Source organism: Carettochelys insculpta, chromosome 10 (genome assembly GCF_033958435.1).
Source record: "Carettochelys insculpta isolate YL-2023 chromosome 10, ASM3395843v1, whole genome shotgun sequence".
Lineage (NCBI taxonomy): Eukaryota > Metazoa > Chordata > Testudines > Carettochelyidae > Carettochelys > Carettochelys insculpta.
Window position 1 is genome coordinate 5,725,560 of NC_134146.1, and position 16,989 is coordinate 5,742,548.

Here is a 16,989-nt window from a genome sequence, read left to right on the forward strand (position 1 = left end):
TGAGAACTCCAGCATCTCGCAGACATCAACAATACAAAAGCTCTCTTCAGTGCTACCAACGTTGTTTATGGACCAAGAAACCACAGAATCAATCCCCTGAGATCAGAGGATGGTACCCAAATCTTGGAAGACAATGAAGCCAATGATTCTCACTGGACAGCGCACTATAATGAGCTCCTGAACCACTCTTCCACCATGGTCCTAAAATCCCTTGACCAAATCCCTCAGCAACTACCCAGAGATGATCCTGCAACACTTCCTACCCCAATGAAGTGCCACAAGGAAACCTGATGATGGAATCCCCACCCAACTCTTCAAAGAAGGTGGGACAGAGCTCCACCTCCTGATTCTCAAGATCTGGGATAGGGAGCAGATGCCACAAGATATCAAAGACATACTGGTCGTCAGTCTTTTCAAGAAGTGTGAGAAGTCAGACTGTGGAAACTACTGTGGCTTCTCTCTGCTGGCAACAGCAGAGAAAATCCTAGCTGGAATCCTTACAAACTGACTCCTGCCACTCAGAAGAAATTCTCCCAGAATCCCTGTATGGCTTCCGACCATCTCAAGGAACAGCAGACATGATCTTCACTGCCAGGCAACTGCAAGAAAAATGCTGTGAACACAACCAAGCTTTACATGAGAATTTCATTGACCTCACCAAAGCATTCAACTCAGTCGATCGAAGCACCCTGTGGACCATCCTCTCAAAGATCGGCTGTCCCAAAAAGTTCATTAGCATTTTAAGGCTGCTTCACAACAACATGATTGCCACAGTACTGAACAACAATCTATTCCATAGCGACCCCTTTGAGGTCAAAATGGGAGTCAAGCAAGGCTGCATCATTGCCCCATCACCGTTCTGCATCTTCATCAATGAGGTGAAGGGTTAGGGCGATGGCAACCTTCCAGATTGTATGAAGATTGAAAAGCTTCCTGTTCATTCTGTAGACATCTCAGGAGACTGAAGGTTAAAGTAAGACCTCCACAACCTCAAACACGGAGCTCCAGTAAGTGGATGACAATATGGTTGCTGCGCTTTCTCCCACAACCCTTCAAACCATCTTAAATGCCTTTGCTGAAGCATATGAGAAGCTCAGCCTCACACTGAACTTCAGAAAGACCAAGGTGCTCCACCAGCCTTCACCAACGGGACAATAATATGCACGTACTATTTAAGCCAATGGAGAACTGCTGGAAAATATGGCCCACTTCCCATACACCTTGTAAGTCATCTTTCCACAAAAGTTGATATTGATGCTGGATTTCCACATCATCTGAGCCATGCATTTCTTTCGCCCACCAGAGAAAAAGGGTCTTCGAGAACCAGGACATCTGTCCCATGACAAAGCTCCTTGCATAACATGCAATGGTTACTCTAACTCTACTATATGCCTATACCTGGACAACATACAATCATCATTTGAAGGCATTTAAACAATATCATCAACCCTGCCTCTGGAGAATCCTAAATGTCTCTTGGGAGGACAGGTGCACAAACACTAGCATCCTGGGGAAGGAGGGGAAGAAGTGGCAGCAGGTTGGGGAGGGGGTTGTGGAGGGTTAAAGGCTAGGGATAGTTTGGGGTTTAGGTGCGTGGGGGGTTAGGCTGGGGGGCTTTAGGTGTGCCGGGCCAGCGGGGGGATTGAGGCTGCAGCAGGTTGGGTCTGTGGAGGTGTCACACTGTGGCAGGTTGGGTCTGCAGGGCCAGCAGGGGTTTCAGGTTGCAGCATGTTGGGAACACAGGTAAGGCTCATATTAGCAGGGAGAGTTCACTCATCCAGTGACCAAAGGTAAGTATATGTATCCCTTGTTTAAGCAAGTGCTTGTAAGTAAAGTACTCATTTAACGAGGGATGTATGTATATTAAAAAAAGAGAGAGAATCCTGACAATAATCACTTGCTCTTTACTATATGAAAGTGGTAGAACTAGCAATAACATAGTCGAGAAGGTAGAAACATTTAATATTTCTGTTCCGTATTTGTGGGAAAAATTATACAATATCATCAGCTGGTGAACATGCACTTTCTATTCCACTGGTATCTCTGGTGAATGTTGAAGTGCATCTACAAGAGTCAGGTACTTTTAAGTCAGCAGATCCAAGAGTTTTTACAGAGATGGTTAACGCACTCATTGAGCCATTAATGATGATTTTCAAAAAGTACTGACGCACAGAGGAAGTCTCAGAACACTGAAAGAAAAAACTACTAGCACCACAACTTTTTAAAAGAGTGAATGAGATGACCTAGGTGATTATAAGCCTGTCATAGCCTGATGTGGATCCCAGCCAAGATAATACAGCAACTGATACAAGACTCAATCCATAAAAACTTAAAGAAGGTCATGTCATTAATCCATATAAACAAGGGTTTATGGACAATCAGATACTATAAAGCTAACTTGTTTTTATTAATTTAAAAGCTTTGTTAATAATGGTGTATATGTAGATATTTAAGACTTCATAAGATGTCTGGGTGCTGCACAACACTGATCAGAAAGATAGAACAAAATAAAGTTAACACAGAACGTATTAAATAGATTAACAACTGGCTAACTGAGGCTGTGTCTAGATTGCTGAGAACTGTCAGCAAAACACATGCAAAACGCATTTGCACACCTTTTGCCAACAGTTCTATCAAGAGAGCCTTTTCCAACATTTGACTTGTCCACATGGGGCCAAATGTCAGGAAAACCTCCTCTGTCGATGCATCCATTCTTCCTCACGGAACAAGGTGTACAGGATGTTGAAAGAACACTCCCAACCGGCACATCTCTTCCAAAAGATCCGGAGTCTGGATGCATGCTCTGTCATCAAAACTTCTTTTGACACAAGTTTTGTTGACAGAAGCCTGCAGTCTAGACATGGCCTGAAAGGTCTCAGGACATAATCAAAAATAGAGAATTGTTATCACATGTTTCCAGTGCAGTCTTTTAGGGATTGATCCTTGGCCTGCACTATTCCAGATTTTTATCAATGATTTAAACAGTCTTCACTGATAAAGTTCACAGACGACACACAAAATGTGGAATAGTAAATACTAAGAAGGAGCAACTGATTCAGATCATATCTAGGCTACTGAAAGCAAATAATATGCGTTTGAACACAAGTAAATACAAATGTTTACATCTAGGAACAAAATGTATGACACTTGCAATATGGGAAGGCTCTATATTGAAGAAAATTTGGGGGCAAGGGATTGTAGTGGATAAACAATGGAACATGGAGCTCCCAATGCAAAGCTGTGGCCAGAAGAGCTACAGCTACCAAAGAATGCATAAACAGGGCAATCTCAACAAGTAACAGAGAAGCGTTTTTACCTCTGTACGTGTTACTAATGCAACCATTGCTGGAATGCTGTATCCAGTTCTAGTGTCCAAAAATTAAGAAGGATATTGATAAAATGGAGAGGGTTCACAGAAGAACCACAAAAAAAAATTTGAAAACATGCCTTATTCTAATAGAAAACAGGCTCAAAGAAGTCCACCTATTTAGCGTAAAGCAAAACTCAAGGTCTGACTTGAATACAGCCTATGTACCTGGAGAACAAATATTTAATAATGGATTCTTCAACACAGCAGAAAAAGGATATAACGTAATCCAATGACTAGAAGTTGTAACTAGACAATCACAGACTGGAAACGAGGCATGAACTTTTTATAGTAAGGATATTTAAACATGCAAGCAAACAATTTACCAAGAAGGTGGATTCTCCTTCACAGGCCACTTCTAAATCAAGGTAAGACTTTATTCTGAAAGAGCGGTTATAGTACAAAACAGAATTATGTCAGAAAAGTTCTTTGTTCTGTGTTATACAGTTCAGAACAGACTGATCAGATGCCATCTTTTCTGGATTTGGAATCCACAAATAGTCTCTAGGCCTCAGGGAGCACCAGTGATCTTGGAGTACGACTGGCCTTAGACTTCTCTGTTACTACAAAGGAAAGCATTCCAAAGTAGGACAAAAAGCACCAAAAAGGCTAGCTATCTTCAGGCTCCAGTGTAGATTGAAGATTCCTGATCTTTGCAGAGAAGATACATTATCTATTCTAAGATCTATCACAGATAGGAGTGCAATCCCTGCAAAGCACAGAGTGGAAAGAATGAGAGCAATTGCCGCATGGAGAACTGGGTGCGAAAAAAAAACTTTCCTCAGCCAAACTGGTGATACTCCTTAATTAGACAGCTTAGTTAAGGCACTTACTAAGCCATTAATGTTGATTTTCAATAAATCTTGGACCAGCAAGGAAGTTCCAGATGACTGGAAGAAAGCTAATATTGCTGCAACTTTTAAAAAAGATAAACGAGATAATGATCTCTGGTTAACTGATTGTTCTGTGAGAAGGTGCACCTTTGATCCATTTTAATCAAATTACATCTATCTGTAGGTCATTGTTACACCCAAAACAATTACTCCTTGGTATTTTTATTCCCTTTAAATATTGAACATATACATGATTGTATCTCTTAATTATTGCACCACACATTTTAGTTCTTTTAAGCCTTTAGTAGTTTTAAACAGTCTTCCAGATAGTAAAACATTTTTTCCAGTTCATCAGCATTTTTTGAATACCAGACCTAGAACCCTAAATAGGACTCTAAAAGTGAGGTGACATGAGGTCAGATACAAAAGAACTGCCACCCAATCTGTGACAAATTTCTCTATTATACTACACAATATGCTATTGGCTGGTTTGTCATTAATGCTGAATGGCCAGATCATTTCTAATTTAGTTAGCACAAAAGCTTACTGAGATGCTTCTAGATCAGTAAAGAACCATTCCCTTCTGAGTGTTAGGCCAAGAAGAGGCCAGGGTATCTTCTCAGACTATTCTGAAATACCCTAGTTTTTATAATCTATATTCCTTACTCCATACCTCACTTGCTTTTTCATCAACCAGGCATTTTTTTCCCATGGGTGCCACTATTATGATTACCATGGATTTAAAATCTGTGTCTCACATACAGAAATCCTACACATACACAGTTCTCATATCCTCTCTTCCTGAATTTTTAATACAGAATCTTAAATTGAGCTTTTTATGAACTTTGTCTTTGGCAGCCCAAATTACTCTGTTAAAAAGGTATTTCTTTACACATTCAAGTATACAGATTTATCCCTGAGAACACATCTAATGCACTACATACTTTCAATGACTTTTGGGTCATTTTTAAGAGTTAGTCACCATAGCTGAAACTATGTGCACAAAATTTTTGTCAAACTCTTCTCTCATGTATGGATGAAAAAACAGAGTCCATCAATATAGCTACAGTTTTCAGTCATATTCTATGGCACTAGGAAGAAAAAAATGTTATGGGGATCTAGCACACTGCACTGATGTGAAGTGCACTTCTCCATCCCCAACAGACACGGTTTCTTATTAGCCTTCTACCCTTGAGCATGAAAAAACTCACAGGAAATTAATACATAAAAAGCTTCACTGTAATATAATCAAGTTAACTGGTACAAAACACTTGACAAACAAACAAGCAAGGAATGAAAAAATTAAGCATATGCAGTACATACCCTTCAGTGCTCTAGCCACAAGCATACACTTTACCAATAACAAGCATTACCAAAATTACCAAACATCACAGATCCCACACCACAACCTTAACTTCTTTGTAATGTGACCAGGTGTAATTCATGTTCTGCACCTGCAACAAGACTATGGATCCCAAAGATAATACCTATTAGAAGCTGGAAGACGGATCAAAGGAGCTTACCTTTAAGAATATATTAACACATAACAGAGTCTCCGGCTGCCACTCCTGATACCTAGAAAAGCAAAAATTAAGCGTATGTTAGTTTTCTCCTGCCATTTCTTAGTGCCAACAAAGCTTTGAGGTATAAAGTTTAACCTAAAATCTGACCACCACTTCCAGCTGGAAATTTAAGAGCTCTCAAAACAAAGGTTTAAAACCTGGTTTGGTGTCATAATTTAATCACTGCTGGACAGACTAAAACAATGCAGAAGAAGAAAAGTTAGTTACAAGGAAATTTTCTGTAAGAAACCTCAGGATATCCCCTCAAACTTCGAAAAATTAAGATGACAAATTCTCCCATTTAGTTCAGGAATTCATGCACAGGTGTTACTCTTTCAGTTCTACAGAGGCAATGAACAAACACTTTACATTTTAAAGACAGGTTGAACCTCTCTAATCTGGCACACTCAGGACCTGACTAGTGCTGAATGAGTGAATTTGCTGAACCATGGGAGATCAACATTGTCTAGCAGTATTAACAATACTTCCAATGCTTACTGCTTAGGAGACATTTAGCGGTACATGACAGCTACATAACGGCACAGAAACCTGAGAGCCAGGACTGCTGCCTGTAAACAAACATTATGTGACCATGAGAATCTTGGACACACCCATCATAAGCAGACATCCAGCTAATTAACAATCACACCAGACCACAGGTGTTGCTGGATGAGAGTGCGCCAGATTAGATGAGTTCTATCTGTACTTCCAATAGCACTGATGCCATAAACTACATTCAGTTAAAATGGTCACCATTTCTTTAGACCTGTGAAGTAGATTAGAATGTCCATAATAAAGCAGGTAAGAAGGGAGTTTCTGAGAAGTAACTGAAGATCTTCTACTAAGAGCTAATGGACTTGGGTGATTTGGCAGTTTGATATATTTCTGTAAAGGCTCTGACTGGGTTTCATGCCTCTCCAGTCCACGTGTGTCACCTCTACAGGTGTTTTAAATTCTCCTTGTTAATGAAGGAGCTGTGCTGACCCAGTTATAACAGCTATAAGTAACCTGTAAAAGGAATTTTGAGCACAGAACAAGCAAATATTAAGAAGAGCATTTGAAGAAATGTGCGTCAGGGAATGTTCTTATATTCTACTTTTAAGTACAATTACCATGTTACCATGTCTGGTTTGTGTCCATTTAACTCTGTTATACAGAGACTGCCCAATTTGTCCAATGTACAAAGCAAAGGGACAAAACTGCTGACACACAATGATCACAAATCTACATTAGTAACATATTTAAGACCTAACCACAATTGTGTATACCATTACCATCAAAGGCTTGTTCACCTTCACATCTACAAACATGATATATGCCTTTTTGTGCCAGCAATGCCCTTCTCTCATGTACACCGAACAAACTGAAGTGGCTCACCGTAAAAAAATAAATGGACAAATCAGACGTCAAGAATGTTAACATATAAAAAATATTTTCACCACTCTGGAGATAGTTACAGATTTGAAAGTTGCCATTTTCAAGCCAAAAAAAGCTTCAAACACAGGCTGCAATGTGAAACTGCTGAGCTAGAATTCATATACAAATTTGATAAACTCAGAATGCGTCTAAACAGGAACTGGGAATGGCTCTCATTACAGTAAGTAATTTTCCCCTTTAGGTATTTTCACCTTCTTACCCACACCCACCCTGGTTGAATTAGCTTATGATGTAACATTCTCATTTCTGTATCACTACTATGTTTCTTTCACTTAATGACTAAGTGAGCTGCAATTCATAAAACTGTTAGTCTGTTTCAGCAAAAACAACAAGGAGTCCAGGGGCACACTAAAGATTAACATGGCTATCTTTGAAACCTGTCAACACTGGGACAGTTATTGCAGCCTAGAGGAGATGTCTGTGTTTTCCTTCTTCACTAAAGGCATAAGAGTTCTCCTGCACATAAAGTGCAAGCTGATGGGATGAAAAGATGTGTGATCCTGAAGAACCATCTATGTGACACAGCATCAAACAAAATGAAGGTTTTTTGATCATCATCTGGAAAACTCTGCCACAGATTCAACCAGGAGAAGAATTATCAATGAAGAAGTCAAAAGCAGACACTGAAACAAGGACTGGCAGTTTATGACCACTAGAGGAAAGTGAATCGGAAGACTCTACATAGCAGATTCAGACTTATCAAGTAGAGTTCAAAAAAAGAATGAGGTAAGTTCATAGAGAGTATGTCCACCAATGCCTATTAGCCAGGATGGTGTCCCTAGGCTTGGTTTGCCAGAAGCTGGGAATGGGCAACAGGGGGTTTATCACTTGATGATTACCTGTTCTGTTCATTCCCCCTGAATGGCCAATGCCACGTGCCCGCCAGGAGACAAGAAACAGAGCTACATAAACCTTTGATATGGCCAGTCTTATGTAACCAACAAGGCACAGTAAACCCTCTATTTTATGGGCCACAATTTAGTGGACTTCAGGAACAATGCACGCCCCCTTCATTGTTCCCCAAGTCCGCTGGGCCCATAAAATCATCCTCCCATACACACACTCACCAGAGCCACCACCACTGGACCTTGTCCCACACGACTGGAGAGGACACTATGCAGCCTGAAGAAGCCGCTGCAAGAGCAACCATGCACTCCTCCAACCAGGGGTGGGGTGCATACACAGGCAGACTGGCAATCACATACGTGCCCCTCCCCTGGACAGAGTGCATGGTGGGTCTGGCAGCAGCTCCTCCAGGCTGTGCAGTGGCCCCTCCAACTGTGCACAGTGGGGTGCCTCCAGCCGCACGAGGCAGGGTCCAGCAGCTCCTCCAGTGGCAGCAGATCTGGTGTGGGGCAGGGAGGGTTTGGTTTTTGTTTTGTTTTTGTTTTTTTGGTTTTTTTGGGGGGAGGGGGCAGTAATCCCTTGCATTTAGAGGACTTTCGGGAATAGCGGACCGCCCTCCCACCCATTAGTCTATAAAAATCAAGGGTTTACTATATAAAGAACATCTCTCTGAAATTTCACTGGGAGGGGGGGGAGAACATGAAGCTGAAGCTTGGGCTCTCTATACGTGTCATATAAAAACAAAAAAGCAGTCATGTAGCACTTTAAAGACTAACAAAATAATTTATTAAGTGATAAGCTTTTATGGGACAGACCCACTTCTTCAGATCAGATTTCCCATGTGGTCCCAGGTCAATTGCTTTATTACAAGAAGAACAGCCAAGAGCTACTATGTTTCCTTCCCTAAGAAATTATTTATCTTCTCAAAGTATATTGGTCTAGCACAATCTACTTTTGCAAATCCTTCTTCAGGGTTGACAAAAAAATTGATGATTTTTTACATGTAAATCAGACTTTTTAAAATTTTTAATAGATAAAATATTAATTTCTCATTTAAAAATGACAGTTACAATTAAATTGCATCGCGAACACTCGACACATGCACCTGCAGTCGTCTAAAAATGAAATAATGGCTCTAGTCTGTTCAGCCTAACTACTATCTCTTAGTTCTTCAAAGTTCTGGGCTTTTAATTTCTGTTTCTCAGAATTCTAAAAAGTAACGTGTGAAGACAGACACAAACGAGATAGGACTGTTTTTGTTCTATGCCTATGTGGTGGTGGACCTTGGCCAAGCACAGCAGAGGAGTTAAGACATTAACAGTGGGACAATATACAGGAAAAGATGGAGTCAATAGACAGGAACAGTGGAGTGTACCAGAAAGAAAAAGGGAAAAAAATTATTCAGCACACACACAACTTCCTATATTACCCACGCATTTGCCACAGAAAAACTGTCATGGATTCTGGCTATAAGAGATACCCGGTCCAGGAATAATTTGAAGAAATTCATTCCCTGGTTAAAAAAGGACAATATATCAAGTGTAATCAGATGAAAGATTATGTTAATGCAGTGCTAGCTGCAAGGATGAATCATCATAAGGAAAACTACTTGTTGGGAGAAAACAATGTGGATGAAGATGTGGATATGCCTGAGTGGAATAAATAAATAATAAATAATTCACTTTACAATGCATCATTTGTCAGTATTATCTTTATGCCTTTTAGTGTAAGTGTGATGTGACAAGTATATTCCCAAGCTATTACTGTGTTCGATGTTGTCAGAAAAAAAAGGTTAGCTCATCTAATCCTTACAGCTTGTTTCATTAGCTAGCCAGGTTTAGAATTATCACTCTAACATACAATACAGAAAGCTGCAGTAATAGAAATCTAAAGTTGCCTGCTGTCACTCTCATTTTCTTATTTTATATTACATAATACACACCCCTTATTTTGAAACATCATGATCAACACCAAAATGGTGATCCCATAAATCTATTCTTTATTTTACTTCAACATAACTCAGCTTTTCCAAGGAAACGCCATTCTAAACCTGTTCTTGCAAAAAAATAAAAATGGGGATAAGTCCAAAATTAAGTGCAGTCTAAGCAGTCAGTCTTAGCTTTTTTGGTCACTTGATTTAAATCAATGGATTTGGTCGCAGGGAAGGGAAGGAAGCCGTTTTAAATTGCTATTTAAATCAATCCACCCTGCACTGTGGTATTTTGTCCCAATTTTCACTTAACTCCGTATCTTTACTTATTCTGTCCTTCAAAATCTGGTTCAGAATTCTTGCATTCTATTCAAGACAGACTAAAAGGTCAGTAGTTTTCAGAAATACAGCTATTACTTTATGAAAACTGAAGTGAATCAGTACATTCATTTAAAAACTTTGCTACCAGACCAGCAACTTTATAGATTTCAAGGCCAAAAAGGAGCATTTTGATCATCCTGTCTGAGCACCTATATAATGCAGGGCACAGAACTTCCCACAGTATCTCTTTTAGAAAAAAAATCCAATCTTGATTTTAAAATAATGACGGATTCCACCATGATAGTTGATAAATTTTTCGAATGGTTAAATACTCTACCTCTGAAAAAGGTTTGCCTTGCATCCAGGTTCAAGTTGTCTACCTTCAGCCACTGGATCATGTTATACCTTTCTGCTGGACTGAAGAGTCCATTTGCTAAAAATTTGTGTCCTAGATAAATAATAATCAGGTCACTTTCTAGCTTTCTTTGTTCCGCTTCAAGCTCTTCCATGAACCTATTCAATTTATCTACATCCCTCCTCAATTAATGACCAACACTACCTCAGCCATGATTACATTAGCGCCAAACACAGTGATAAAGTAACATCTATTCCTAGCCAAGATTCCCCTTTCTATGCATCGTACTTTTTCTATACATTAGATAGCTGTTTACATAGGAGTTCATGTTCTAGAGTTTATCCATCATACCCACCCCAATCTTCTTGAGACATTGTTTCCCAAGATAGAGTCCCCAATCCTGTAAGTATGGTGTATATCCGCTGTTCTTAGATATATGAAAATGTATACTGTTTGCTTGCACACAATCTACCCAACCATCCAGACTGCTCTGTATCAGCTGTCTTACTTCATCATTTGCCATTCCCCATTTTGCATTTGTCTTCCACTATCAGTGACAATATTATGTTTTATTCCATATCATTGATAAGAATGTTAAACAGCATAGGGCCAAAAACCAATCCTTATTTGCCCATTCCAGAATCACACTCGTAATAAATCCTCCTTTACAGGCACAGTTGACCAATTTTAATCCATTTCATATGTGTGATGATAATTTTATTTTGTTCTACACTTTTTAATCAAAATGTGTCATAGCACCAAGTCAAATACCCAAGAAGATACTAGACTAGATCAACACTATTATGTTTATCACGAAGCTTATCACATTAAAAAAAAAAATCAAGTGAGTTTGACAGGATCTAGTTTTCATAAACGGATTATGTTGATTTTCAGTCATTATATTCTTCTTCTTCAATACTTTATTATTCAAGTCCTGTATCTAATGCGCTACTATCTTGCCTAAGATTGGCATAAGGCTAACAAGCCTATATTTATCTAGGTTATGTCATCCAATTTATCGTTTAAAAACTGACCCACCATAAAGTTTCTTCCTGTTTCCTGGAATTTCTCCTCTGCTATCAATTACCAAAAACCAACATTAATGACTCCTTGAGCTCCTCAACCAGCTCTTTTAATAATTGTGGACACAAATTATGAAGATCTACTACTTTAACAAAAAAAAAAAAATCAGGTGCCAGTTTTTTCAGCATACCAGGACAGACAGTTATCCAGTCCCCCAGACATGAGAGTGTTAGGCTCTCTGACTCTGTTTCAACCTCAGTGTGGTAATTTACATTTCTATATACTCATTCCTATTTAGCCATCCTGCCTTTCCTCCTAGGTTATACATTATCATCCTTATTAAAGACTGAAGCAAAGTATGTATTAGTTTTTGGACCACACCTACACTATCCTTAATCTCTACTGCATCCTCCCTACATGCCAGCCCTATTTCTTCTCTTCTCTCCTTTTATTCATATAGCTGAAGAGTCTATTACTACTTCTACAAATTTAATCACTTTTCCTTCGGACAGTTCTCACCTCATTCCTACAGTTTTTAACCTACAAAACCAAACTGCTCTCTCTCCCCAACCCCAAAATCTCTCCTTCCAGTCCTTTTAATCTCTCTCCTTACACCTAATATCTTTTATGAGGGGCCATTATTTAAGTAAGTTATGGAGCCCTTTCATATAAATTTCTCCTTCTTCCTTGGGATGCAAATTCTGAGTGATTTTTCTATCTCTGACTTGAACTCCAAGCATCCTTCACTTTTCAGTCCCTCTGCTCATCAGTCCAGCTGATCTAATTCTTTGAATTTCCCCAAAGTCTCCCCTTACAAAATAAAAAAAACAAAAAAATCGCCCTTTCTTTTTTTACTATTCTATTTAATTTAAACTGAATCAGTTCATTACTTCTCAATCCAAATTTATTTTCTATAACCAGCTCTTCTATAATGTACTTAATAACCAAATCAAAATAACCCAGATGGCTCTCTGATTAAAGATATGTATTTAATTCAGGAGTAAGCAGACTCTACCATTATTAACATTTACTGTTCAATCTCTATCTGGAAAGCGAGACTCCTTTACTGAAAGAATTTCTCTAACACTATTAAAGAGAGATTTATACATATGTAAATCCAAACCCAGGGGCCCACCAAAGGCCCCTAACACCACCACTGATAGAACATTTTACTATCTTTCCCCAAAGCAATTTTAACGTTATTAGATTATAAAGAAATAATTGACAGAATTGATTTTTTATTTATAGACATACAACACTACACCACTACCTTTACATGATTTCAATTTCTCCTGATCACTCAATATCACACTGATCACTCAATATCTGTGTACGAGATTATAAAAATGACTTATGAGAAGTCACTTCCCAATGTGATCGGACAAATGTAGTTACTGACAGAACGTCCAGTCAACTTTATAAGCCTCTTATTTTATCCATTTAGATTTACAGAGTAGCAAAGGTGTGGAGGGGAGGGATAGCTCAGTGGTTTGATCACTGGCCTTGTGAACCCAGGGTTGTGAGTTCCATCCTTAAGACCATTTAGGGATCTGGGGCAAAGATTTTAAAAAAATAAAATAAATAAAAAAATATATCAGGGATGGTGACTGGTCCTGCCAAGAGGGCAGGGGACTGGACTCAATGCCCTCAAGGTCCCTTCCAGTTCTAGGAGATGTGTTTATCTCCATATATATTTTAAATACAGTTTAACACCACAAAACAATTAAGTAGACTGAAAATTAAAACTCAACCTACTCAAAAGCATCAGCAAATCCCGAGACATTATCCCAAATCTTTCCAGCCCGCCTTTTCAGAGAAAAGACATAAGGAGCAGCAAGAGAAGAAACTGAACTCAGGCTGCTTCTACACATGCCACCTCTCTGTCGGAGGTGGAATGGTAATGAGGTAATTCGAAGCAAGCTAATGAGGCACTAACATGCATATTCAGCGCTTCACTACCACAAAGGCAGCTGCACAAATTTCAAAGTGCAGACTTGGAATTGCAGATTGACAGTATAGATGTGGGCAGCTTGGAAATAAGCGCCCCACTGACTTTCCCTCACTCCTATCTAGTTTTATGAGAGTAAGGGAATGTCGAAGTTGGGTGCTTATTTTCAAGCTGCCCACACTGGCATTGTCAATCTGCAATTCCAAGTCTGCACTTTGAAATTCACACGGCCGTCATTATGCTAATGAAGCTCTGAATATACACATTAGCACCTCATTAGCCTGCTTCAAATTGCATCACCACCATGCCACCTCCAACTGAAGGCGGCATGTGTAGAAGCAGCCTCAGCCTCTGTCAGATTATCAAAAGAAGGGAAATGCAGGAGATGTAGATCACTCGCTGAAAACATCATGCCATTGGAGCAAAACACTTCTTCCCCCACTTCTGAAGAGCACCGAGTCATCTTTTTCCATCCTTCTCCAAGGAACGAGGATACAAACATTAACAAAACCATCATCCAGAAGGAAAGAATTAATTAAGCCTATAACCACCAATCAGCTATATTCTAAGTAGGAATAAATGTTGTGTCTTTATTGTGGGTTGTGCTAAGTAAGGATGATCTGAGCAACCCATCCTCTGAGAGAAGAGATGAAGAATGATTAGGAGTTTGATCAATTGTCGGATAAAGAGCTGAAACACGTATGGGCACTAAGCTTGCCTCCGACAGGCAGATACTACGAGGATAACTAGCCTTGTCCTGTCTGATCTTGTTCAGGCTCCTTAGAGTTAGGAGTCTTAAAGAAAAGGCATAGAATAGACTCCATTGCCATGGTAGAAGGCAGGTATCCCCAAAGAGTGGCAATACTGTCCCCCTTGAACAGAACACAGTGGGCTGCCTGTTCAGAGTTGATTAAAAGGAAAATTTCTCACAGCCCCCATCTCTGCAAGATGCTATGGAGAATGAGTGTCCAGCTCACATTTGCAATCCTGAGAGAAGTGTCTACAGAGGGCAATGGCCATGGCATGCTGAAACACTAAGAGGTAATCTGCTGAAATCTGGATGTAGTAGGCTGCATAACAGTTCCAAAGCTTAATGGTTTTGATATGTAAAGAGAGAGATTTTGCTCCTCCCTATACGTTGATGTAAAACATACAGAATATGCTGTCCATAAGAATCCTGACTTTTTTGTTCCAGATGCGGGGCAGGACGTAGAAACAAAAGTTCCCAACTTAACTGAACTCCAAAAGGTTGATACATAGACTGGTTCTGTAAGCTACCCATCTGTCCTTAACCAAGAGTTGCTGAGGTGGGTTCCCTGTGCAACAGAGATGCATACACTGTCACTAATGGAATTACATAGTAGCTATCCTACAGCAAAGAAATTTCAGGACCAGACTCCAAAGAGAAATTTCTGAGCTACAATTCATCTGCAAATTCAACACCCTCAGCTCAGGCTTAAACAAAGAATGTGAATGGCTGGCTAAATACAAAAGCAGCTTCCCTTCCCTTGGTGTTCACACGTCCAGATCAACTGCTGGTAGTAAGCCTCACCCTTGCTGACTGAGCTAACCTTGTTATCCCCACCCTTGCTCTGGCTTATTTATACTTGGCCCTGCAGATTTCCAAGACCAGCATCTGATGAAGTGAGTCTGTGCTCACGAAAGCTCATGCTCAAAACTTTTCTGTTAGTTTATATGGTGCCACAGGACCCTTCGTTGCTGTTACAGATCCAGACTAAAACGGCTACCCCTCCGATACATAACAGAAAGGGACACCCACATAGTCATTAAGTAGCTCATTCCACCAGTTTAAAGGAATTCTTTATGTGCAAAGGGATCATCATCCTCCTGTACAAGATGTGTCTGTCCAAACAACAGGGAACTCTGAGCCAAATCACAGAAGCAGTGGAGGAGTATCATTATGTGATTGATCACAAAGACGCAAGATTTTGTAGAGGCACAGGGTCAGAGGGCTGTGCCGTATGGATAAGGAAGCGCAGTGTTAACTTGTATACACTTCACATCAACCAACTGCTCCTCAGAAAAGCATCATTGAACATGTCTAGAAATCTTGTCCCATGAAAGCAGGTAAGTAATACTAAATATCCATATATACAAACTTTCTCTGATCTTAAGCATTTTGGTCTGTTTGTATTAACACTACTGGCTAGAGGTCTGTCAAAGCTCTTAATGAAGTAAAGACAGCTTACTTTGTTCCTTGATTCAAGTCACTCCATCCTGACCTTATAGGAAGCTTTCAACACCAAACATTTCCCACTGTAAACTCCTTTTTTTAAATTTGCTTTAATTTTACAAGCTGTAGTTGTTTAAGCTGAAAATGTTCCATGCTGGCTGCCTGCCTGAGGCTGAACTGTTTTGCAAAGTTTCAGATAAAACAGTTCAGTGGTCTTTCAGGCTGAAGTTAGACGAAAAACTATACTGTTTTTCCACTTATTAAAACATTCTTACAATTAAGATCTAGTGCCTCCATGCTTTAGGGTAAGAACTTTAAATGCAGCAGGATAAAGGGGATGATGACTGCGGTTGTGCCAGAGACATGCCTTTTGCCATCCTTGTGAAAATCCCTTGCAATCTTCTGAGGTGTAAGCTTCTGAAAGTGAGTTAGTGCTGAGGAGAGGTTTCAAAGTGTGCTCAGTTCCCACAAATGAGAACATAGACTGTACATGCACTATCCTGACAAAGTAAACAAGCATGCGCCATTGTAGGACAACAAGGGGTGAACTGCAATTTTTCTCCAATCATTCCTCTCTCTCTCTCCTGTGCTGTCAACACCCACCCTCTTCCATGCACACAAGGGCCAAATCGTGAGATTTTCAATGCTTCTCCACATCTGACCCCAGTTAACCAATGGAGGCACGGGGAGGGAAGACCACCTGCCTTACCTAGAAGGCCATCCTTTCTCTTCATGCAGTCTCCTGCCTCTTCACAACAAACAAAGCAGGAGTCCTACAGATAAAAGCTTTATTCACAATAACACTTCGATTCTCACTATGAGCACGGTCTTATGAGCTGAGCAAATTAAGGATTCTGTGAAAAAATATGTAATCATGTCATTAAGAATATCATTGTATACACACAGGGAACCAAATTAAAAAGATATATTGGCAACAATAATTCTAGCATTGAATGCCAGACTTTACAATATTCAGATTAACATATGATCAAAATACAGAAATGAATTAAGATACACAAAGGGACAAAGAACAGTTACAGGCATTCTAGTGTTTGAATAGTTCAAAACCAACAAAAGTTGAAAGGAGAAAAACTTGAGAAAACTGTGCAGATGAAAACTACTAGTTTGAGGAAAGATAATCTGATTAAATGATTCATGGAAAGGAAAATTTTA

At 39.6% G+C, this 16,989-nt stretch overlaps 1 protein-coding gene across 1 annotated transcript in view; it reads right to left on the reverse strand.

The window, feature by feature from the left end:
* The window catches only part of STAG1 (STAG1 cohesin complex component), a 331,084-nt gene that overhangs the window by 293,496 nt on the left and 20,599 nt on the right, over positions 1-16,989 (reverse strand). Inside the window, exon 2 of the mRNA XM_075003885.1 lies at positions 5,724-5,775. The gene's annotated coding sequence lies outside the window, so the exon portion shown is untranslated. The remainder of the gene's footprint in view (positions 1-5,723; positions 5,776-16,989) is intronic.